The 25,170-nt window shown below is 37.4% G+C and overlaps 1 long non-coding RNA gene across 1 annotated transcript in view; it reads right to left on the reverse strand.

Annotated features, from left to right (window-relative positions):
• Positions 1-2,870: 2,870 nt before the first annotated feature.
• Positions 2,871-25,170, reverse strand: part of LOC143690799 (uncharacterized) — a 169,656-nt gene continuing 147,356 nt past the window's right edge. The window contains exons 2-3 of the long non-coding RNA XR_013179189.1: positions 4,545-4,850; positions 2,871-3,548 (exon numbers count right to left, since the gene is read on the reverse strand). This is a non-coding gene — a long non-coding RNA (uncharacterized LOC143690799). The remainder of the gene's footprint in view (positions 3,549-4,544; positions 4,851-25,170) is intronic.

Genomic DNA, 25,170 nt, shown 5'->3' on the forward strand with positions numbered 1-25,170 from the left:
GCTACCATACCATCCTCTCTGATTTTTCCTCCAAGCTGCTCCAGACTATAGAAGGCTAAAAGGAATAAATATATATTTTTTAATCATCACAATTGACTTTTTTCCTTTTTTGTAAAAAATAACATATATACAAAAAAGCAATAAATTTCAAAGCATAGCACAACAATTAGTTGTAGAACAGATTTCAGAGTTTGGTATGGATTACAATTCACAAGTTTAGGTTTTTAATTCTAGCTGCTCTAAGATACTGGAGACTAAAAGAAATATCAATTTAATGATTCAGCAATTATATTCATTTGTTAAACCCTACCTTCTCTGTATAAATCCATCACGTTTGATATTTCTATTCCACTCTTTAGGAGTATTTGGACTATGGCCATTCTAATTTTTCAGATCAGAAGGGTCTGTCAATATATGGGGTAGGGAGATGGAATTAGCTGATGTTCTGGAGAGGCTGGGCCCTCTCAGTTTCAGGACTTATCTGGTCCAGGGACCCATCTGGAGTGTACAGGTTTCTGGAAAGATACCCTAGTGCATGGAACTGTTGTAGAATCTTGCATATTGCCCTATGTGTCCTTTAGGATTGGCTGGAATGGTTTTGGTTGGGATTTGGCAAGTTATTATAGGCAGCAATATCTAACTGAAGCTTGCGTAAGAGTGATTGCCAGACTAGCCTCTTGACTCTATTTGAACTCTCCCTGCCACTGACACCTTATTAGTTATACTTCATTCCCCCCATTTGGGCAGGATGAATTGTTGATCCCATGGTGCCAAGCCCAGACTCAACCCTGGAAGTCATCTCCCATACCACCAAGGAGACTTTCACCCTTGGATGTATGACAGTGACTTATAAAATTAAACATATATTTCCCATTTGACCTAGCAATTTTGCTAATGGCACTGTGCAATATAGTAGCCACTAGCCAAATGTAGCTGTTTCCATTTAAATGAAAATTAATTAAAACCAAAAAAAATGTGAAATTCATTTTCTCGTTCACTCTAGACACATTTCAAACCTAAATACTGACATGGGGCTAGTGGCTACCATATTGTACAGTGTAGATATAAGAACATTTCCATCACCACAGAATGTTCTATTAGACTGCTTTAGAGATATTACATAAGAGAAATTCATGAAATTATATCTGTCCACCCAAAGACTTCTGTACCATTGTTCATAGCATCAGTATTCATAAGAATACAAAATTGAAGATACCTAATTGTCCATCAACTTGTAAATGGATAAGTAAATTGTGATGCACTAAATTCTATGGAATACCACTCAGCAATAAAAATGAGTCAAATATTAACGTACCCAACAGCAGGGATGAATCTCAGAAACATTATGTTCAAGGAAAGAAACCAAATATAAAATACTTTATATAATCTGATCACATTTATATGAAATTCTAGTAATACAAAACTAAAGTAACAGAATCACATCAGAATCGTCTAAGGCTAGGAGTTAGGATATGGATTTGGCTGGAAAAAGGCAAGAGAAGGGTGGGGCACACTGGCTCAGCAGGCAGAGTTCTCACCTGCCATGCCGGAGACCCAGGTTCGATTTCTGGTGCCTGCCCATGCAAAAACAAACAAACAAAAAAAAGGCATGAGAAAATTTTAAAGGGTGATGAAACTTTTCGACATCTTGAATTGGTGGAGGTTGTTTAATTTTATTTAATTACCAAAACCCATCAAACTATACATCTAAAATCAATGAATTTTATAGTCTGTAAATTATACTCCAGAACTAAAATGCAGCCCCATATGTACATGCGCGCGCGCACACACACACACACACACACACACACACACCAAACCACCACTATATATTTCTTAGTTTATCCCTAGTTTTGTATTGACAAAATGAGAGCAACCACACACATATATGATGCTTCATTTGATAGTGCTGACACTGTAGTGCAGTGAGGAAAGGGCGTTTAAAATAATGCTGTTGTGTCAATTGGGGACCCATTTGGAAAAAATGAATCTTGATCTTAACCTCAAACCATGCAACAAAATCAATTACAGATTTATGGCAGATCTAAATGAAAGGAGTGAAAAATAAAAGTTAGGAAACATAAAAGAAAAATTCAGGACTTTAGAGTAGGCCAAGACTTCTTAAACAGAACATAGAAAGCAATAAACTTAAAGAAAAAAAACTTGATAGATCAGAACATATAATTAAGGGTAACCATTTAATAGAGAGTAAAGGCATGCCACAGAGTGGGAGAAGATATTTGCAATATGTGACAAAGGACTTGTATCCACAACATATAAAGAATTTCTATGAACTAGTCAAGTAAAGGACAGAATAAATTAAGAGGTGGCCAGAAAACATTGTTTAGGCTATTCACAAGAGTCTATTCAAAAGGCAAAATTATGAAAATGTACTCAACCTCATTAGACATCAGGAAAATGCAAAAACCATGATATAATATGATTACATACCCATAAGAATGGATAAAATTAAAGGAAGAGGAAGAGAATATATATACCAAGCGTAGGTGATGATGCAGTTCAACTAGAATGCTTCTACATTGCTGGTGGGTGAGTCATTGTTTCATTTGCTTTGTAAAGCTGTTGGGCAGTGACAAATAAAGCTGAATATTTGCAATCCCTATGACCTAGCAATTCCATTCATAAGTATAGATCTAATGGAGATGCATTTGCATTCACAAGAAGGCATAAATAGAAATGTTTGTATAAACATTATGTGTTAAAAAAAACAGGTAGTAAACAAGTACTTATCAACAGGTCAATGGAAAAATTAGACATATAATCAAATTTCTATAAAACAGTGAGAAGGAAAACACTGCAACCATATGCAATGAAATGGATGAACATAATATTAAATGGAAGAAGCCAGACACAACAAGAATACACAGAGCATTATTACATTCATAAAAAAATTTCAAAAACAGGCAAAACTATTTTATGTTATTAGAGATCAGGACAGTGGTTTCTCTTGGCAGAAATAGTTACTGGATGGGGCATAAGGAAAGCCACTTATCCTGTTTCTTTATCAGGATACCTATTATAAAGAAATGAGAAGTTTATGAAAAATTTTTTAAGCTGTACACTTTTTGCATGCTTTTAAAAAAGATATTTTAAGACAAAACAATGCCTATGACATCAAAAGGCTGAAGGGTTTGAGATAGGCCAGCAGACAAGAACTGTCAAACTATCCAGAGAAATGTTATTTGTATACTTGGAAAAAGTTTTCTAAGCACCCATCCCAATTTCCTCAGAAGAGTAATATCTAAGTGTATTACCAATGTTGCTTTAATTTTGGTTAAATTAGTACTGAAAAATAAAAGAAATTTGGATCTTCTCATTGCACAGGTACTCAAGGTGACTGTCCTTGGTGTTAGGTGGCTGACTTAAAGATGTGGATGCATTTCTGGGCTCTCTTTTCCTCAGTAACCTTTAACACCTTGGAAACATAGTAATAGCTACTTGTTTACTTGTTTCTTTTGTACAGGGTGTTTTCACTTCCTTATCTTCTTTTCCCAAGACTTTTCCTTTATGTAAGAGGCTGGCAAATCCTGAAGAAAAAGTATGAAAAATCACTGTGGGTTTTCAACAACTCAGAAAGAGATTAAAAAAAAAAAATACCACATATAATGCAGAAAGCTGAAAGGAAAAAAAAAGCTGCCTTGGATTGAGTCATTTGCCCGGTGATAAGAAGACAAAACTCAGTATCATTTTCATGAAAAATTAACAAGAATCATTGCAAATAAACAAAATGGACAGGAAAGGTGAGAAGGAGAAACACAATAAATACATTTTAACAAAATACAATGGTTCCTATAAACTGAACAAAGTCAAATGGATTTTTTCTTTGTGAAAGTGATAGAGCAAATTTTTCTGCACAAACAGAAATGGCACAACTTTTTATTGTCTAATTTAAAATTGATAAATGGAAGTAATAAAATGTGAAAATGTAGGTAACCATTGCTAAAAATCAAATGGAAATGTTATTTCTGTCAAAGAGATCTTCAATTTGCGTGCGAATTGCAGGTGACCGGTAGAAAAGACAGGAAAATTAGCAACAACAAAAATGCCTTGATGTCCATTATCTGTACTAGCACAGTTGTCAGTTTATTTATAGCCATCTTTTCTGTCAAATCATATAAACATGTGATGAACAATACAAAGTTTAATTTGTACTCATGCCAAGCACTTAAAATTCCTATAGTAACGTCTTTGGCAAAAACTCCGAGATCCCGGCCCCTACTTCCCTTCCCCCACCCTTCGCCTACTACCCAATATTTTGGAACTTCCTTCAGACACAAAAACAATAAGTGTTATTTTAACAGCAAATATGCAAAAAATGTCATCAAAAAAAATGTCTATTAAAAGATGTCCCCTTTAAAATTCTAGCACTGGAAGCCACGGAAATTAAATTTTAAATATAACTAAAAATGAATTATAGGAAAACAAAGGAATAATGGCATGATACTTTTGAGATCCTTGAGGAGAAAAAGCAAATACTAAGAGAAATTCCTGAGAAAAATCAGAATGAATTTCAAGGTACATACACAAAAGTTTTAAAAAAGTCCTTTGCCAGCTTTTTCCATCACAATGATAGAATTAACATTCTTCATGTTCAATCCCTTTCTTCTGTTCAACACTTCGTTTTAAGCAGGAGGGAAATGAATGTCCAGCAGAGTTAAATCAATTGCTCAAAGTCGTATTAGAAACCAGTGCCAGAAGTGATCCTGGGACAGACGTCTCCTGATTCTCCCATCCACAGTTCATTTACTCCACTGAGCCACCTTACTTTAGGGGTGCTCCTTCCAAGCCTGAGTTACAGCAACTTGTTAATTCATGGCAGCTCTGTACTGCTACAAGAAAACAGATATAATTTATCTGAAACCTCCAGTGTCCTGGATCAAATCTTCCAGCAGTAAAAATCATATTATTTTCCCCCGGCTTTGGTTTTATTACATTAACTGAAACCACTTTGTGTATTTTCACCATGTTTCTTAGAAGGTTAGTTTTCTGCCTTGTGAATGATTCTTTAAATATAAGTGATCCGTATCTTCTGTTTGTCAACCCACTCCATCAGGTTTTAGTCCTGTACCTCTGAGTGCCTATGAAATCCCTGTTTTTATTCCCTAAGTGGTCCGGTCCTAACTTGGGTAAAATGGCTGACGGGGGGTAGAGGTTTAACTTAAAATGGTTGTGTTTAGGCTAACTAAATGAGAAAGCAGTGTATTGGATGGAGCACTGTATTTGAACTCTATTCTCTTCTTGCCACTGAATGATTCTGTGTATTAGCTTTTCTTCGCCTCTTTTCTTCCCTAGGTAAATAAGGCTCAGTAATGACATTTAAGAGCAGAATGACAAGGAATAAAGAAAAACGTGATTCCTCTAATAATGTAATTTCTTGTTATCAAAGAAATATGGTAGCTGACTAAAAGCATTTTTTTAATTCATTCTACCTGAGATGAGTAGAAAAAACTAGCATAACACATAGATTCTGTTTCCATCCTCTTCAATCTCTCCCTTCCCCAAACTCTGGGACAACACACATGTAATGTCCCAAACTATCTTTTAGACTCAACTGATAAAATCTTCTTCCAAATTCATCTCTAAATTGTAGAAATTGCTCAACTGTTTAGACAATTTCATTTTATAAAGACCAATCTAAACTTGTCATTACTATGCTCAAAAATGACTGAAAGTTTGTTCAATCGCTATAGAATGCAGAGTAAACTCCATAACACAGCACTCAAAATCATCTACCAACTGATTCCAACTTGTATTTCCTTTTTCATTCAGCCATTACCTTCAACTCACCCCAAGGAAATTCACAATATCTTACAAGTACATCATTTGCCTCCATAACCCCTGTTGTTCCTTTCATGGAATTCATATGGTAGCATTTTCCCAACTCTGTAACACGTAAATATCACAACACTTATGAAACTTTCCCATACCTCTCAAGTTTAGGTTTTTTAATTTCTATTTTTATTGCTAATTGTATGACTCTCATATCATTGCACACTCTACCTGATATGAGTGCATGCTTCTCTCTGTTCCTGCATAAATTATTTGATCTCTTGAATCTTTGTATCTTACCAGTTCCAAGAGTGGTGCTTTCCACAAATAATACACTCATACCACAAGAACTCAAGAAATGTCTACCTCACCTCATTGAGAAATAAATGACTTATACCTCATCTGACTTTACTAACATAGAATGATTTTATGCTAGAGGGAAATTAGAAATGATATTTTTTTTTAGAAATGAAGAAAAATAGTTTATCAGCATTTGTTTAGGAAAACAGACAGACATCATATCTAGTATTTCAAGAAGGAAGGCATTCAGGGCAGAGAATAAGCAGCTCTCAAAAATGTTAGGAGGCAGAGATAGCAAAGGCCAGGAATCATGCTGCTGATATTCAGAAACTCAGGAACTGCAGAAGGTCAAATCCTATACTCCTGCCTTTCACGTCCCAAATCTCACGTAAGGTTCTCTAACTGATGCTTCTGAGTGCTGACAAAGGCTCTGAAAAACGTAGCTCCCAGGTTTCTATACCCTACTGAGTGAAAGGTAGCATAGAAAATGGAAAATATTGCTGGAGGTCTAATGACAACTAGTCGGGCACAGATTCCCATAAATCAATGTAAGCCAGGGTCATTTTTGAGAGCTGAGGAGTTCAGTTACAAACATGCATTACCAAGTGAGAGAATTATATGGTGGGTCCATAAAGCATGTAACTGCCCAGAACTCTAATCCAGTTAAGATAAATGGATGTCATAGTCTAGTTTTTAAATGCTGACAAGGACCCAACTGACTGAAAAAAAAAAAAATCAAATTATGTATTTCTTGAGATGTGCCTGATGACAACTTAAAAATAAGAAAAAAAATTAATAGAAAATTATATATATATAGATTCCATTAATTTCACATGAAACAAAGAAAAAGTATTTTTTACGTAACAGTGATCTCTGTATGCTCAAGAGGAGAAAAAGTTGCCCAATCAGTAGTAGAAATTGGTGTTGCTATGTAAAAGATAGAGCATGCCCCTGGCATGCATTCTGCTAGAAAGCCACCCATGTTCTATAACTATTTACAAAGTAACCAACTTGAAAGCCTTCTTTCTTTCAAGTAACCACATTACACTTATTTCTAAGAAACACAGTAACTTCTGAAACATTAAAATTCCATCTATTTGTACTCATTTTATTTCTCTACTCCTCAGTATTTGCATATGGTTTGCCTTAGGAACAAATAAAACAAGGATTATGAGAAAAGCATGAAATCATTTGCTGTGAAATTAGATATTAATAACATTCAAATCCAAAATTGTCAACATATTTGATGATATTTATTTAGGAACATTGTCCTCTTGTCAAAGAATGAGTATAGTAGGAAATACAAGAACGAAAAATAGAGAAATATACCTAATGTTTATAAGGCTATTAAGCATTATGAGATGTTTTGGCTAGGTCACTAATAATCAGTGTCATTCAATAAACTACATAACCTCTGTTTTGTGGTCATGTCAGCGATATGAAAAGTATTCTTCCTATCACCCATTTAGGCACCACTTTAGTCAAGAACATCTAAACCAGCAAGGGTTTGAGCCCCTCCTCTCCTTCAACCTCACTATGGCTGTATCTTGGAACTCTGTAAAATTCCATTTCAACTAAGGATTCCAAAGCCTAGTAACAATCTGAAATCCACTAGTCTAGATTAATTTAGGTAAAATCCTTTGAGCGCGGTATTTTCTTTTCATTAGGTAGTATTAGATGAAACCTCTCAAGATAGATAAGTATTTTCCTATTTTAAAAGGTGCCCAGGAAGGGACCTTTATTAAGGCTTTGATGCTATATCCCTCAGCCTCTCCCTCATTCAAAATTTCTCTTTAGAGGATTTAATTCAGCATCACTAATCATCAACGAAATACATTAATACCTGTTCTAGCTTGCTAGCTGCCAGAATGCAATATACCAGAAACAGAATGGCTTTTAAAAAGGGGAATTTAATAAATTACAAGTTTACAAGTCTAAGGCTGTGAAAATGTCCCAATTAAAGCAAGTCTAAAAAAATGTCCAAACCAAGGCCCCATCAAGACATTACCTTCACTCAAGAAAGGCCGATGAGTTCAGTGTTTCTCTCTCAACTGGGAAGGCACATGGCGAACACAGCTACAGTCTGCTAGCCTTCTCTCCCAGCTTCTTGCTTCATGAAGTTACCTCAGGGCCATTCTCCCTTCTCACCTCCAAAGGTCACTGGCTGGTAGACTCTGTGGTTCCCTTGTCATTCTGGCGTAGTTCTGCTGCTGTCTCCTCATTCTCAGAAGGGACTCTCTCCAAAATCCCCCCTCTTTTATAGGATTCCAGGAAACTAATCAAGACCCACGTAGAATAGGTGGAGACATGTCTCCATCTAATCAAGTTTAATACCCACAATTGATCGAGTCACACGGCTGTGGGGATAATCTAATCAAATTTCCAATCTATAGTGTTGAATAGGGATTAGAAGAAGCTGTTGCTCTCACAAGATTGATTAGGATTAAAACATGGCTTTTCTAGGGTACATAAAACCTTTTCAAACCAACACATATCTATGTAATATCCCATTTTGAAAAGAAAAAAAATGTAAAAGAATAATATTTTTAAGAATGTATTTAGACAGGCAATTACTTACAGTTCTATATAGGTTGTAAATTGGGACAGACTTTCTGGAAAGGAAGTAAATTGGCAATGTATATCAAATGCCTTAAAGGGGTTCCAGCTCTTTGAACTAGTAATTTTACTTCTAGGAAGAATCAAGCCTAAAAAAATAATCAAATGAATAAAAGTATTTGTCCATCCAGAAATTCTTTGCTGGACTATTTCCACAGCATCAATAAAAACAAAGGGGTGACTAAATTAACTGTGCTACATAATGTTCATAGCAGATATTGGCATTCTATATAAATATTAAAACTAGCTTCTTAAAACTTTTTAATGACATGGGAAAATCTTGTGCTATAAACAGTAATTGTAAGAAAGAGAAAACTTAGCAAAATGCTAACTAAGGGTGGTGAGTACATGCACAATTTCTATGTAATAATATGTTCTGTATGATCCAAATGATAATTATTATGTTCATTTTAAACAAAAGAATATTACAAATATTACAAAGAAATTTGAGCAATTTTATATTCAGTGGAGTTGGATAAAAATAATTAACTCTCAAAGATAACAGTTTATGCACATAAAGATAGATTTAGACTGCGTCTACTCCTGTAGTCAGAGTGTATTATCAGTTCTGTTAATATCAACTCAATTATCAACATAATGCAAATAAGTTTTACTTTTAGCAATCTATTTCACATGAAAGTGGGTGATTTACTGTGCAGAAAATGACTAATACAGATTCAACTTCCCAATATCTAGATCTAGTGAGGATCAAGTGATTGCCAAACTACCCACATCTTCCAAGTGGAATACAAAGGCTTTCAGTACACCTACACAAGAAAGAAGAAAGTATACACAATTTAGAAAGTCCATCCATATCTTTTTCCTTTTTTCTAGCAGGACCTTTCATTTCTACTTCCACATATATATATATATATATATATATATATATATATATATATATATATATACTGTTCAATTAGTTGTTAGAGTTTAAGATGTTCCATTTAAACAATTATCACCCTCAAATTTTTACTAGAGAAGCCTAGGTGATGTAGTTAAATCACTCAATAACACATATTAATCCACACATACTACAAGTTCTGCAGTGAGAGTAATAATAAGTCAAAAGCAATTTTAGGAAAATGTCAAAACTTGTAACTCACATGCCCATGTAAAATTAATCCTTCCTACTTAATTCAATAAAAATTTATGGAGTGTCTGCTTATGCCAGGAAGTGTGCTTAATAATTCATTCACTATTCATCTAGACAAGCTCTTCTCTGTGATTAAGATAATCGATTGAAAATGAGTGTTCCAGAATACAATTTTTCAGAGTCCTTTATGAATAAAATCAGTAATGGAAACAGTCATCACTCTGATCTTTTGTATGAATATTATTACATACTAAGCTAGAGTACCATAGATGTATTTTCAACAAAGATAAATCAGAGATTGTTCAATCTATTACCAAGATTTTATAATCTAATAGCTCTCTAGAAATAAGACCATCTTAAAGGAAACACATACCATTATGTTTAAGAGCAAGGTCTTTGGGGTCAGGTATACTGGGATTTAATCCTCTCTTGTCATGATTCCGTTTCATTTGTAAATTAAATACAGTATTTCCTACCATATAAGATTCTGTTGTGAGGTTCCATGAGATAATGTACGTACAATTCCTGACACATAGAAACCTGTCAATAGTAATTACTATATAGGTTATTTTACTCTTCGTTAATGGGTTTCTGTGGGGGACCTGAATTAGAGTCACATCATGAAGAAGAACAAATAGATCAACTGAATAATTAATATAAAAAGACAGCTGGATGTGCTTAAGTGTTAAAATGAATAACAAACCATGGCAAGACCACAAGTTAATTTAAGTCTAACTCTGCCTGGAGAAGTTTCAGAAAGATCATGGAGAAAGTAATACTTTAGTTCAGTCTCAAAGAATAAATACAAGTTTTCTGGGCAAATTAAAAGAAAATTTACCTGTAAGAAGCATCATGTTCAATATCAGGGCTATCAAGGGCCTTCTGGGAAAGGATAAATTTGGTGAGGCTGGGGCACAGAGTTGGTTGGGATTAAAGAGGGCTGTGAAAGACTTAATCACAGTTGAGATAGAAAGTGGTCATTGATGCAAGTGTTGTGAATTTATCCTTTACATAGTATGCACCCATATGAAAGATTATTATGTGCACATCTGCATTTCAGGATGATAACTCTGGCTTTCCTCAAAACAAAGGGTGAAATCCTACTTTTTCTCTCAGTAGTTATACATATTGGATATGTTTTGGGAATTGCAGAAAGCCAGGAAGACCTTTCATTTTGCAATTTAACAATCAAAACAAAGTATGTTTAAAAGTGCTTAATTTGGAGTTTAAATAGCCATCCTTCTATTGGAAACAGCCTCTAATAACACAAAAAGTACAAGTTCCTTTCTCACATCCTCTACCATGCAGTACACAGCAGTTCTGTAGCTGAGGATCTCTGCCACATATTCATTTGTGTCTCTAGAGAAAGAAGCAACAAACACAAATGCAGTGCTCTCGATGCTGAAAGAATATATTGCATATTAGTATAGCAAGAAACTGGGCTATTTATATCAAAGTGGGTTTAAACTGGATAAGAACCTTCCATGTCTCTATGAGTGTATTCCTGCTCTGTTGGACTTTTGTGATAATACTGGAGGAATATTCCTCCATTTAAGTTATCCTTTTGTTATTGTTCCAAAACAAGCCGTCAAGTGTCTGGCAGTATGGACTTGGTTTCTGTGTTATCAAGTTTATTCACCACATAAATGCATGGTTCTTTTTTTCAACCTTTCAGAGCCTTTAAGTTTGAATAGTGCAGTTTGCCTTAATGGTTCCGATAAAACTATTATGAAATTTATTTTTAAAATGTAAGCTTCAGAATATAATGCTATACATGCTTCAGGCCTAATAGTTATTTCACAAATGTAGGATAATCAAAAGGATTGATATGATGCATTTATTTGACAGGACAAGTTATCAACAAGAACAAGTGGCAAGATGTTGGCTTCACAACGTCCAAAATCAAATGCTTGGTATATTTCCAACCACACCAAAACTGATTTTACTCCTTTTACTTTTATTTCTGTTACTGGGACGATTATCCTCCTAGGTATCCAAGTTTTAAATTCCAAAATGGTGTTTAAATAGCTCTTTCTCTTATCACTTCAAAATCTCTTTTTTAATTCCTATTTCTGATACATTTCTCTGTGTGTGTATGTGTGTGTGTGTGTGTATTTATATATATTATATTTCTCCCATTACCACTCATACATTTAAACCCTCATTACCTTATATGGAAAATTTCAATAATTTCTCAATTGGCCTCTTGCCCCCAGGCTCTATTTGCCTTCACAGAGGACCACTTTAATCATTTCATTCCCCTATCGAACATTTTTAGTGGACTCCCCTTTGCCGGTCATTAGTAGACCCCTAAAAAAAGCTGTTTCCAAACAACCTTTCACTAAAGCTTTCCATTTACCCTCTGGTCCCAGGTTTCCACTTGCCTAACTCGACTTTTCCACAGCTCTAGCAATCATAAACAGCATGTTGAGATAATTTTTGTCTGATTTGCTTTATTCAAATCTCTTGTTGTACCCTCACCGCAGGAATAGCCTTTGTCCCCATTTCTTTCTGGGTGAAGTTGGAAATGAGGATATATTAATACCCTCTCATAGAATCATTTTGAAGTTTAAGAAAATTAGTATATTTAAAGCACTTAGAACAGTGAGTGGTACTTAGTGAAAACGATGTATTGTTTACTATTTTTTTTGTTATTATTATTACTTCAGGCCCTATCAAATACCTCATTTTTAAGGATCTTACATGATACACATCCCCAGGTGGTGATGATAATTCCCTCTTGAACTGTCAGAAATTTGCTTCTAAATATTTCAATATTTCATGTGTTCTGTATATGTACATACACACACACACACACACACACACACACACATACAAATACATGTTATTTTGTCCATTATAGAGTTTTAAAACTTCATTCAGGGGTGCACGGATGGTTTCATGGTAGAATGCTCACCTTCTGTGCAGGAGATCAGGGTTTGATTCCTGGAACATGCACCAAAAATTAAAAAAAAAAACTTCATTCAAAGAAGCTTCAGTATAGTAGGATGTTACAGGGACTACTCCAAGATCAGGCAGGGGCCAGGAAGGACAGATAACATGGCTCTTGAGCCCTCACCCCTCCTCAAACAATAGCTCAGCATCTCTTCTTTTATATATAATAAAGTATCACATAAATATTCTATTTATTTTTTTAAAGTAGTTTCCACTGCTTTTTTAAAAAAGCTTGGACTCTTTTCTCCCAGTTTAAACGATTCCCTATACCCACCTCCTATGTATACACATTGATGGGAGATTTACAACAGAATCTCTATAGATACTCCAGAATTAAAATTCATCCCAGATAGCTCTCATGAGAATTTCAGATCATATAGCCGAACAGACATGGATGACTTCTGCCCGATATTTTTTTATCAAAAGCCCCATATGCCAAGACCCTGGTTACCACATTCTTTTTTGTCTTTTTCTCCTTTTATCTATGGCCATTTTCCCTATCTCTCTTGCTTTAAAGTTTTTGATTGCTAAAATTAAGTTCTTAAGGTTTCTTCTCCTAATCTTGGTCTTCTAGGCAAATCAAGAGAATGAACACCAACATATTAATATAAACCCGCATTATCTATAGTCTCAGGACACGGATAGGACTTATTCTCTTCTGGCTGACTTCAGAATGGGCAGGATTTTGTCTGAGGAATTGTTCCAAGTCTCCTGTTATACATGTTAATAGTTTGTTGTTTCCACAGTTGACTGTATTTTTTCTTCCAGATTCTGAATGTTTCAATATAGCAACAAATTATTGAAATCCAATTAACCATATATCAAAGGTCACCAGAAGTCCTGATGGCAGTCATTCCCAACAAATCAGAGCCTGCCTTAAGCACAAGTAATAGAGCACAGAACAAAGCAATGCTCTCAGTTGACCAACAGCAGGGTGCATAAGAGATACTGAAAGACTACAATCCTCTATCTTGGCCTTCGTATTTAAATATTTTGAGCCCCTTTCAGCTTTACTTCTCACCTCTTTTTCCACATGACCTTAGTCCATGCAATCATTCCTCCCCATCTTTCTTTCCAAACCTGAATTGCCCTACCAAAAGTTGCTAAACTGCAAGAGTAATTCCTACCTCTTCCAAGAAAAATTTTCAACCAAATATTCCTGAAACTGGCTTCTCTGATTGAAGATCTATAAATATTCTACTTTTCTTTCCCAAGGAAGAAAACTTCTTCAGAGTTCTTCTTGTGCCTCAGCAATCCAAATAAATGCTTGTTACTTAATGTGCTCTGGTTGATCTTACGCATCACCTTACTTAAATCATTATTGGAAGTAATTGGCAGAGCCCCAACTCTCATCCAGGTTTCATGATGACCAATACATTGCTCTAACCTACCTATGATTCAGACTCATAAACACAACTGCTATATGGAAAATTCAAAACAGAGAGAGAGGTGTCATTTTTCTGGGAGTTCTAAATGCTAGCAGACGCTTAGGAAAATCCAAAAATCGAGCCTGATGCTCTTGACATCTATGTAATGATATTTTCTTCTTAAAGGAGCTTGTAAAACTCATAGATAACAATGACACTTCTTGCTAAGAAATATAAACTTCATTATAGGCTACTCATATTTTTCATTCATCCCTCACATAAAAGCTCCTTGTTTAGGAATTCTACTTGCTTGTTTTTTCATGTGTAGAAAAAGAAGTGTATCACTAGCATCCAACATAAGGCAAAAGAATGCTGCAATTTCATTTCCTTGAGGACACTAGTTTATGTCCAAGGTGATGTAATTAAAGATTAGAGCACACTATAGCTTGCTGCTCCCAACAGTGTTCAGTGGTCAACTACTGTGCAGACTGCTCTACTATCTGCCCCCTTCCCTGCTACTCCCACTGCAATCATGGAATAAGAAATATCAACTAAAGAGCTCAGGACTGTTATGACAATTAAAGTTTCCCATCTTCAGGAAAATTTCTGGAAGAAAAGCAAAATAAACATAAGCATGATACAATAGGCACTATCTGTATATTGTTTGATGCATGGCTTTTAATGTAGAAAGCTCTTTCATTTTCTGGTTTTTGTTTCCATCTTATTGTGATTAAAGAATCAAAGCCCAGTACAGTTCAGAGAAGTCTGGAGTGCTAAATTTGGCAGACTGTGGCTATGAAAGAGTCTACAGAATAAATAAGAATGGTGCTGAGCCTTGGCAAATTTTAAGGAATAGGTAGTGAAGCAGAACAATTTTTCAGTCTGACTTAAAGGATAACAGCTTTGGAATGACAAAGACTAGCAAAATGATAAATGTTATTTGTTACCATGGTTTGAAACTTTAAAACCAGTAAGTAGCCACAGTGGTGCTACCCAGATCCCACCCTGCTGCAAAGGCCATGGCTGAGTCCCTCTCCTGGTCATACCTTCAGGCCAAAGGGAACTGCCTTGCCTATGATTATAACTCTACTCAGGGACACCCAGTATCTACTTACTGATGGATATGAACCTATGAAGGCTACGTCTTTTCTCAATTTAGAAGAGTTCGATAATCACTGAGACCTTTGTTGTAATTTCATTGTAGTTTAGCCTCTCCCTCAGGCCAATCCTGTTTACCTCACTCTTACAGATGTTATTCCCAAGAGCACTCCAAAATAAATCTCCTGTACACAATAGCCATCTTAGAATCTATTTCTTGAGGAACCTGACCTAAGACAGCAGCCTTCCTATGAACAAAATCCTTAAATTAGCAATACATTCATATATGTTCAAAACCCCACTAGCAGAATCTTTGATAAGACGATTTTATGAATCAGCAGAAAACAATTAATACTTCATGATAGAATAATTTGCATCTTAGCTTAATCTTCTTGATCTTAATTTGAATACTCATAGAACCATGGTTTTATTTTTAGAGCCCACAATTTTAAATAAATGTGCATAATTTGGAGAGATTTCAAAGGAAGACAAGTCAAATGATTAAATAATGAGAATAAAATGAGTATAAAAGGTGCCAGGAACATTTGACCTTTGGAAAGAAAGGATAAGGGGCCTTTTATATAATAGCCTTCAAATATAAGCCCATTTATTCAAGTTGAGGGTAGATATTTGTGAGATCAAGATGGAGGGACAGGTAAGCCTCGATTATCACAGGTGTGGATTCCATTACTAGCCTCCTAACTCAGCTTCTTACTTCCACTCTTGACCTTCGACAATTCAGTTGCCTTACAGCACCCAGGGGGGGATCCTTCAAAAAGCATGTCAAATCATGTCATTCTTCTCAAATAACTCCCTTGGCTCTCCATCACAACTTGAATACAATCCTAGGTTTTTATCATGCCCTAGAGACTCTCTATGATCCAGTCCTGTCCACCTTTCTGGTTTATCTTCTCCCATTCACCACTGCACTCCCTCCACTACAACCATTCTGACTGTCTGGATGGCCTGAAACAGACCAAGCCAAACTCAGTTCAGGGATTGCCCCCTAGCTGTTCTGGCTGCCCCAAATGCTCTTGCCACTGACACTATGTCCCTACCACCCTGCTCACTACTCAGCTCAACAGACATTTCCTTAGCACTTTCCAGTATCAGTTTGCACTTATTCCCTTACCCCATTTTATGATTCCTCAGAGCATTTACTTTCTGATCTTTCAATATCCTAATATATATTTCTCTCTGTGTATACACAGATTACTTAGGGATAATATACGTATTTCATATATATATATATATATAATCTTATCATTTTAGACTCTATTATCCACCACAATGTAAAGCTCAATAAATTAGGATCTCATAGTGTTGGTTAATGACTGTATCCCCAATGTCTAGGCTAATGTTACACTCCTGGTAGATAGTCAATAAATATTTGTTTACTGAATGATAGAAAGGTTAAATGAATATGATATCTGTGTTCAGTATCCTTGCTGCTCAGCTAATCCTTTTTTATTTCCTCATGTGGGGTCTGTGTCTGATCTTTTCTCCTAGCTTCACCTATTACCACTGATAGTTTTATAATGGTCCTCCAGCCTCCAGCCTTCTTCTTCTATTCTGTGTAATAGAATAAGGATTATATGTAGAAATCATCTAGCCCTAGGGTCTCTTTCTAAGGAGCATAGTACTAAGGGTGAATTTTATAATTTTTATATTTTTGTAAATTCAAGGTTCCACACAAGAAATTTTTTATCATTTCTTTTTTTTGTTATTCTGTTTATAAATCTCATGAATTTTGATTCATAATAATTTTTTTTCAGTTTTAAATTCCATTTTGATATCCACCCTATTTTTATTTTCTGTAACTTCCTCTAGATGTATGCTGCAGGATACCAAATTATCTTCTAATTTTTAATTTTACTTTTCATATTATTTTATCCTTTTATTGTTTCTCTGAACCAGACAAGAAATAAAATTCTGCTAAAGATTTTCTTTTGTCTTTATATTTCCAAAATTAGGGATTTTATTTAAATTACATGTCATAAAATAATGATATGTATATGTATATGAACATGAACAATTAGAAATATGCTTTTGTTTATGTATTAAGTTCATTAAAAAGCAAAATTTTAAGAAAGATTGAAGGCAATTTTATGAAAGACATTTAAAATACTAGAGCATATTAAATAAAACTACACTCCACCTAAAAATGGTGAGTGATAAATCTAATAAACTAATTAATCTGAGTGGATATAGATGATCCAAAATTAACGATCTTTGCTTATCTTATTGAAATGCTCAATAAACAATATAAAGCTTTTTTCAATTTTCCTAAATGTACACAGATGTTATCTTTATTTATTAGAAATAATTTGATTTCTGAAAATAGAATAGACTATTAATTGATGAACCAATATACAATAAAAACTTTTTTGCTGCCTACAATAAATCTCTACTTAAAATTATATAATATAAACTGTTTTAGAGCACCCTTTACCTCTCAGAATGTCCCAATGTGTTTAATAAATTAAATTCCTTTATAAAAATTCTTAAGTCTACATTTGAGATTCACTTGGATAAAACGTTTTTCTTCATGAATGTCATATTTTAATTAAAAAGTGGTATAAAGATGAAAACGTTTTTTTAATTTATCCTAAAGCCTCCATTTGGCATTTGCACTTCCTAAGGGAATTGATGCTTTTGAAATTTAAATCTGTCAAAGAAGTATAAATTATATTTCCATCAAGATGATTTTCCCAATCTAAGTATTGTGTGTGTGCATTTAGGCATATGGATTTTTAAAGTATTTTTATTGATAAATCTTCACACACAGTCCATACGTGCATTGATTGGACAAACAGTCCAATCAATGGCTCACAATATCATCATATAATTATATATTCATTATCATGATCACTTTTTTAAAAATTTTTTTTTATTAATCCAAAAAAAGAAAAGAAATTAACACAACATTTAGAAATCATTCCATTCTACACATGCACTCAGTAATTCTTAGTATCATCACATAGATGTATGATCATCATTTCTTAGTACATTTGCATCGATTTAGGAAAAGAACTAGCAAAACAGCAGAAAAAGATATAGAATGTTAATATAGAGAAGAGAATTAAAATAATAATACTAATAAAAATATATATATATATAAAAAGGAAAAAGAAAAAAACAAAAACAAAAGATACAAACAAACAAACAAACAAAAAACCATATTTCAGGTGCAGCTTCATTCAGTGTTCCAACATAATTACATTACACTTAGGTATTATTGTGCTGTCCATTTTTGAGTTTTTGTATCTAGTCCTGTTGCACAGTCTGTATCCCTTCAGCTCCAATTACCCATTATCTTACCCTGTTTCTAACTCCTGCTGGTCTCTGTTACCAATGATATATTCCAAGCTGATTCTCTAATGTCGGTTCACATCAATGGGACCATACAGTATTTGTCCTTTAGTTTTTGGCTAGACTCACTCAGCATAATGTTCTCTAGGTCCATCCATGTTATTACATGCTTCATAAGTTTAGTCTGTCTTAAAGCTGCATAATATTCCATCGTAGGTATACGCCACAGTTTGTTTAGCCACTCGTCTGTTGATGGACATTTTGGCTGTTTCCATCTCTTTGCAATTGCAGATAATGCTGCTATAAACACTGGTGTGCAAATGTCCGTCTGTGTCTTTGCCCTTAAGTCCTTTGAGTAGATACCTAGCAGTGGTATTGCTGGGTCGTAATCCATTCTGCCATTCTATGTCTTTTGATTGGGAAATTCAGTCCATTAACTTTTAGTGTTATTACTGTTTGGATAATATTTTCCTCTACCATTTTGGCTTTTGTATTATATATATCATATCTGATTTTCCTTCTTTCTACACTCTTCTCCATACCTCTCTCTTCTGTCTTTTCGGTTCTGGCTCTAGTGCTCCCTTTAGTATTTCTTGCAGAGCTGGTCTCTTGGTCACAAATTCTCTCAGTGACTTTTTGTCTATAAATGTTTTAATTTCTCCTTCATTTTTGAAGGACAATTTTGCTGGATATAGAAGTCTTGGTTGGCAGTTTTTCTCTTTTAGTAATTTAAATATATCATCCCACTGTCTTCTAGCTTCCATGGTTTCTGCTGAGAAATCTACACATAGTCTTATTGGGTTTCCCTTGTATGTGACAGATTGTTTTTCTCTTGCTGCTTTCAAGATCCTCTCTTTCTCTTTGACCTCTGATATTCTAACTAGTAAGTGTCTTGGAGAACGCCTATTTGGGTCTATTCTCTTTGGGGTGCGCTGCACTTCTTGGATCTGTAAATTTAGGTCTTTCATAAAAGTTGGGAAATTTTCAGTGATAATTTCTTCCATTAGTTTTTCTCCTCCTTTTCCCTTCTCTTCTCCTTCTGGGACACCCACAACACGTATATTTGTGCGCTTCATATTGTCATTCAGTTCCCTGATCCCCTGCTCAAGTTTTTCCATTCTTTTCCCTATAGTTTCTGTTTCTTTTTGGAATTCAGATGTTCCATCCTCCAGTTCACTAAGTGTAGCTTCTGTCTCTTTAGATCTACCATTGTAGGTATCCATTGTTTTTTCCATTTTTTCTTCTTTGTCCTTCACTCCCATAAGTTCTGTGATTTGTTTTTTCAGATTTTCTATTTCTTCTTTTTGTTCAGCCCATGTCTTCTTCATGTCCTCTCTCAATTTATTGATTTGGTTTTTGAAGAGTTTTTCCATTTCTGTTCGTATATTCAGCATTAGTTGTCTCAGCTCCTGTATCTCATTTGAACTATTGGTTTGTTCCTTTGACTGGGCCATATCTTCAATTTTCCGAGCGTCGTCCATTATTTTCTGCTGGTGTCTGGGCATTTGATCAGATTTCCCTGGGTGTGGGACCCGGCTGGTTGAAAGGTTTTTCTGTGAAATCTCTGGGCTCTGTTTTTCTTTTCCTGCCCAGTAGGTGGCGCTCGTGGCGCTCGTCTGTCTGCGGGGCCCACTAGTATAAGATGCTGTGGCTCCTTTAACTTGCCAATCCGAATCTCGCAGTCGGCCCGGGAAACTGCGTGTGGGGGGGGGGTCGCCGGCCGCCGCGGCTTGGGAGAGTGCTGGTCCAAATTGCCCAGCTGGCCCGAGATGCCAAGCGTGGCGGGAGGGCCCCGCTATCCAATGTTCCCAGTCAGACCGGGGAGCCACGTGCGTGGAGGGGACCCCAGTCGCCAGCTGCCCCGGCCGGGAAAACACGTGCCCCTTGGGTATCTCACCGCAGCGGATCCTCCCTGCCCGTTCAGCCGTTCCAGAATGGGGTACGCTGTCTTTTTGGTCTCTGTCGTGGCTCCGGGAGTTGTTTCGTATTGTTTCTGTTTCTTTAGTTGCTTTTCTGGAGGAAGAACTAAGACCCGCGTGTCTTACTAAGCCACCATCTTCTCCGGAAGTCCCCATGATCACTTTTTAGAACATTTTCATCACTCCAGAAAAAGAAGTAAAATGGAGAAAGAAAAAACTCGTAGCTCCTATATACCTAATCCCTCATGCTCATTGACCACTAGTACTGCCCAATTTATTTTCCCCTTTTGCCCCCCTACTATTTATTTATTTTTCATCCATATTTTTCACTCATCTGTCCATACCGTGGATAAAAGGGCCATCAGACACAAGGTTTTCACAGTCCCACAGTCACACTGTAAATGTTATATCTTTATATAATCATGTTCAAGAATCAAGGCTACTGGAACACAGCTCAACAGTTTGAGGTACTTCCTCTAGCCATTCTAATATACCATAAACTAAAAAAAAAATCTATATAATGCATAAGAATAACCTCCAGGGTAACCTCTCGACTCTTTGAAATCTTGCAGCCATTGAAACATTTGTTTTGTCTCATTTATTTCTCCCCACTTTTGGTCAAGGCTTTCTCAATCGCTTGATGCTGGGTCCCAGCTCAACCCACAATTTCTATCCCACAATTCCAGGGAGATTTACACCCCTCAGAGTAATGTGCCACATAGGGGGGAGGGTAGTGAGTTCACCTGCCAAGTTGGCTTAGAGGGAGAGGCCAATCTGAGCAACAAAAGAGGTTCTCTGCGGGTGACTCTTAGGCATAATATTAAGTAGGCTTGGCTTATCCTTTGCAGGAATAAGTTTCATAGAGGCAAACCCCAAGACTGAAGGATCGGACTATTGATTTGATTGTCCCCAGTGCTTGCGAGAATAGAAATTCTATGTTAGGCCCAGAGGACAGGATCCCTTCCCCCTAGGATGTAACCTACCCCTGGCAAATATTTCAGAAAGCCTCCTTCACCCCAAACCATGCCACCCTGCTATCTCCTTCACCTCCTGTCAGCTGCCTCTTGCAATAACCTCTCATTATTCAGTCTCCACCTTCCAGCAAATGTACTCTTGTGTAAAGTTCCCTTACACACTGCCTGCCCCCTGGCATTTACAACCCTGAGTGTCTAAGGCAGTGTTTAAATTTTAAACTTCACCAATGGAAAGCTGCCAACTCCTAACTTAGCCCCCTATATCTGAAAACTAGCCAACAGACACCTGCTTAACCCTTGCTCCCTAACTCCCTAACCCTAAGCCTTAAAAACCCTATCTCCCACCACCTTGGGGCAGCCATTTCTTTCTCTCTCTTGAAACACTGCCTGGGAAACTCTGTTTCTCCCTGAAATAAAGTCTTTGCCTGAACACCTTTGTCCCACCTCATTCCTGGTGAGGTTCTGAGTTTGCCTTTCATGTGGTGCCAAAACCCAGGACTCAGAGTGAGACAACCCCCAGCCTCACAACCTTGCAACCTGGGAAGCAGCAGGCAGTGGCAGCTCATTCTAGGCTGACTCCAAGACTCTGGTCCGTGGGTATTGGATATGGTCCCCCTCTGAGTCTCTTCCAGCAGTCCACGAGGCAAGGGACTCCTAGACTCACTCCACCTTGCAACTGGCAGGCAATGGAAGCTCATCCTGAGCTTACTCCCCAATCCTGGTGGTCCGGTCAGGAACAAAATCCCAAAGCACCCCTCCTGACTCACCCTGCAAACTCCACCTTTGATGATGGCCATGCCACCCATAAAAGAAAACAGGAACTTCACCCACCCCAGCTCGCCAAACTGCCAGAACCAAATCGTAAGTCCACCCCTCCTACCCCTGTCACCATCCAGTCGCTATCTGGCTCGTCAGGCTCTCAAATGTTCTCAAAAACCCCAGTTCCAGGCTCCAATGCAGTCCCTGCAATCCCTCCAGAGGAGAGTGCACCCATCTCTAGACTGAACCAAGGACGCTGGTTTCTCTCTAAGAGACCACTCTGATATGTCCAGTTCCTTTCTAGCTTGGGGGTTCCCAGCTCTAGAGGAAACCTTTGCCTGGTTCCTTTTAAGCTGGGAAATGCCCAACTATAAGAAGACCTTTCCCTTCCCTTAGGTTGGTGACACCTGTGTGGAGTACTTCTATCCCTCAATGGCCATCCCCCTGGGTGCCTACTTAAACAGTACAAAACCTTAGGCTATCAAAACAAAATTCCACCTATGCATCTCATTTTCTATGCAATACTGCCTGGCCACAATATAAACTAGATAGTAATTCACAGTGGCCAAAGAATGGGACCTTTGATTATAAAATACTCTGTGCTCTTAACAATTTCACTTATCGGACTGGAAAATGGAGTGAAGTTCCATATGTTCAGGCCTTCTTTTCTCTCTACTCCCATGTGTCGCTTTATTCCTCTTGCTCACCCTATCATATCCTTGCAGCCCGTACCCCTCCCTCAGCTCCACCAGAACAGCATCCTCCTCTTTACCTTAATCAAGCTGATGATTTTGACCCTACTGATCAAGCCCCCCTTTCTAACAGACATTTAATTCAACAGGACAACCAACCTCCTCTGGTTCCCCCCTCCAACTCTCTCTGAAATCTGCTCTCATTCTCAAGCTCCTCCCTCCTCAACTCCCTCTGAAACCCACTCACAACTCCCACCCTCTCAGACCTCCTCTAAAACCCACTACTGCACGATCTGCCATCATTTACCTTTGAACCACCCCCAACCTCTCCTTCCGATATGCAAAGCAGCTGGTACTGAAGGTATAGTCCGTGTACATATCCCATTTTCTTTAGGAGATATGTCCCAAATAGAGAAAAAACTAGGTCCATTTTCCACCAACCCTGCTCAGAATATTAAAGAATTTGCATTCCTTTTACAATTTTATAATCTTACCTGGCAAGATCTCCACATTAGGGTGGGCCACGGTGACTCAACAGTCAAGAATGCTTGCCTGCCACGCCAGAGGACCCGGGTTCATTTCCCGGTGCCTGCCCATGTAAAAAAAAATCTCCACATTATTCTTAACTCCACTTAATTTCCAGAGGAGAGGATAAGAGTCTGGCAGGCAGCACAACAACATGCAGATACCTTAAACACCACAGACAGCACCAACCCCCCTGGGGAACAAGCAGTATCCCAAATAGATCTCAATTGGAAATATCGAATTAATCACCCTGACATACAGAAATGTAATCACTTCCAAACCTGTATCCTTGCAGGGTTTGTAAAAGCCTCCCTAAAAATGATTAATTTTGATAAATTTAAAGAAGTCTTTCAGGGACGCAATGAAAACCCAGTCCAATTTATGGGTAGGCTTACTGAAGTTCTACTTTCACACACACATTTTACCCCAGAAAGCCCTGAGGGGCATCTGTGAGTAAAGTCCTGTTTCATTTCCCAGGATACCTCAGATATTACACACAAACTTAAAAGTTTGAAGAGTGTCCTTTCACCCCACAACGAGATCTAATGGCTGCTGCCTTTAAGGTTTTTAAAAATCAGGCAGAAACTATAAAAGAAGAAAGGAAAGCTAATCTTCAAATGATAGCAACAGTCCTTTCAGGCCACCAGCAAGCAAAGAACTTAGCCAGACAGGCTACCCATCTCCCCTCTGGCCCCTGCTTCAAATGCAACTCTATGGGACACTGGACGAAGCAATGCCCCAATCCCAAACCACCCACCAGACCTTGACCAAGCAGGTCACTGGAAAATAGACTGTCCCCAAACCCCTCCAGGTTTGCAGACATGCTCCCAAGCCACAGCTCCTGCTGACCTCCTGGGCATCCTCAACGAAGACTGATGGGGCCTGAGGCCTTCACCGGCCCCATCATCATCAACAAAGGGAAGCCTGTTACCTTTCTTTAAGACAAGAGGGCCACATATTCAACTCATAATGCCTATTCTGGCAAGACAAATACATCAGCCGTTCAGGTTACGGGAGTAGAAGGAACCCCGTTCACAACCAGGCACACCCCACCCCTCGCTTGCCAGTTTGAGGGCTACCTCCTCTTCACGCATTTCTTTCTAGTCATACCACAGTGCCCTACACACCTACTTGATAAGAGATATTTTCACCACATTACATGCACATCAACATACTCTCATCACACACCCAGCCACCAGCCAGTCTCTTCCTCCTCCTAGCTCTCATAGTCCCAGACCTTTCCCAAAAAGCAGTCTATCCTCACTCCTTCTGGCAGTAAATCCCATAGTATGGGATACTGACAACCCTACTGTAGCCCACCATCACACCCTCATTCTAATCAAATTAAAAACAGTATCCTCTTTCCCTTCAATCTCCCACGTACCTATCAGGCTTAAAACCAGTCATTTCTAAACTCCTCTCAGGCGGCCTACTCCAACCAACCCATTCCCCATGCAATATCCCTATTCTTCCTGTAAAGAAATCTAATGGCTCATACTGTCTAGTCCAGGATCTCCACATCATCAGTAAAGCTATAATTCCTCTCCACCCAGTGGTCCCCAACCCCTATACCCTCTTATCCAAAATCCCAGCATACACAGCCTGTTTCTCAGTTTTAGATCTCAAAGATGCCTTCTTCACAATTCCCTTACATCCTAAGTCCCAGAAACTTTTCATCTTTACTTAGACAAACCCTGGTACTAATCATTCCTCTCAATACACCTGGACAGTCCTCCCCCAAGGTTTCCAAGTATCCCCCCACCTCTTTGG

Source organism: Tamandua tetradactyla, chromosome 7, assembly GCF_023851605.1.
Source record: "Tamandua tetradactyla isolate mTamTet1 chromosome 7, mTamTet1.pri, whole genome shotgun sequence".
NCBI classification, from domain to species: Eukaryota; Metazoa; Chordata; class Mammalia; order Pilosa; family Myrmecophagidae; genus Tamandua; species Tamandua tetradactyla.